Source organism: Triticum dicoccoides, unplaced genomic scaffold (assembly GCF_002162155.2).
Source record: "Triticum dicoccoides isolate Atlit2015 ecotype Zavitan unplaced genomic scaffold, WEW_v2.0 scaffold126644, whole genome shotgun sequence".
Classification (NCBI taxonomy): domain Eukaryota; kingdom Viridiplantae; phylum Streptophyta; class Magnoliopsida; order Poales; family Poaceae; genus Triticum; species Triticum dicoccoides.
Window position 1 is genome coordinate 51,136 of NW_021188869.1, and position 1,101 is coordinate 52,236.

Sequence of the window (1,101 nt, forward strand, 5' to 3'; positions counted from 1 at the left end):
CGGCTGGAGCAAGAAGGGGCGGCGGCAGGGGACGAGAGGTGGGGTGGGATGGGGCGGCGGCGACGGTGGGGCGGCGGGGGCGCGGGTGAGGAGAGTGGGCAGCGGCAGGGGGCGGGGGAGAATCCGGCGGCGGCGCGGGTGTGGAGGCGCGCGGCGGCGGCGATGAGGGTTGGGAGGCGCGGGGGGTCGGGAGGAGGAGAAGGAGTGGACGGGGGCGCCCCGCGCGGCGATATGGATAAGGGACATATGCCGACGGCTAAGCCGTCGGCATAGGTGAAGGCGCCACGTGCCACCTATGCCGACGGCTTATGCCGACGGCTTAGCCGTAGGCATATATTTTTTTATTTATTTTTTTATTTTGAATTATACATGGTATATAATTATATTGAAGATGATACATGGTATACATATTTTTGACATGCATGAACATTATTTAAAATGTACCATACATTTTCTTTAATGGTTTGAAACATTATTTTTAACTACATGATCTTTTTTTATATTGTACAACAATTTTCTAAAATATCACGTATTTTTTTTCTGGACCAAATTTTTTCTATTGTCAGCAACATTTCTTTATGATATAAATATTTGCTAAATTGTACTAACAAAAAATGTAAATTGTGTTAAAATATTTCAAAATTAATTGAGGAGGGCAACATTTCTTTATGATATAAATATTTTCAATGGTCTAGCGAAAGGTGATACATAGGAGAGCAACTGACGCGTGTCGCTTCTTCGGACCACGGGATCTAGCCCTTTGACTTTGCACGGACGGGCTTTGACCAGTGGACCTCTCCACCCGGTTGTGTCGGGTCGGCCCAGAGGGACACCGGGGAGCAACATCCGGGCCAAACCCACAGCTAAATCCACTCTGTGTAGACCCGACGCGGCAGTTTCCCCCCTCCAGGTGCCAGCGGCGGCGACGTCCGTGACGGGGGGCACACCCCGGAGATGCGTGTCGCCTCTTCGGACATGCCACAACACCATCCCGCATGTATGAGGGCCCGGTACGACGCTCCGGTGGCATAGCTACCCCCCAGGGCCCCCGTCCCGCCTAACCCTGGAGCGATTGACCACGAGATCTAGCCCTTTGACTTC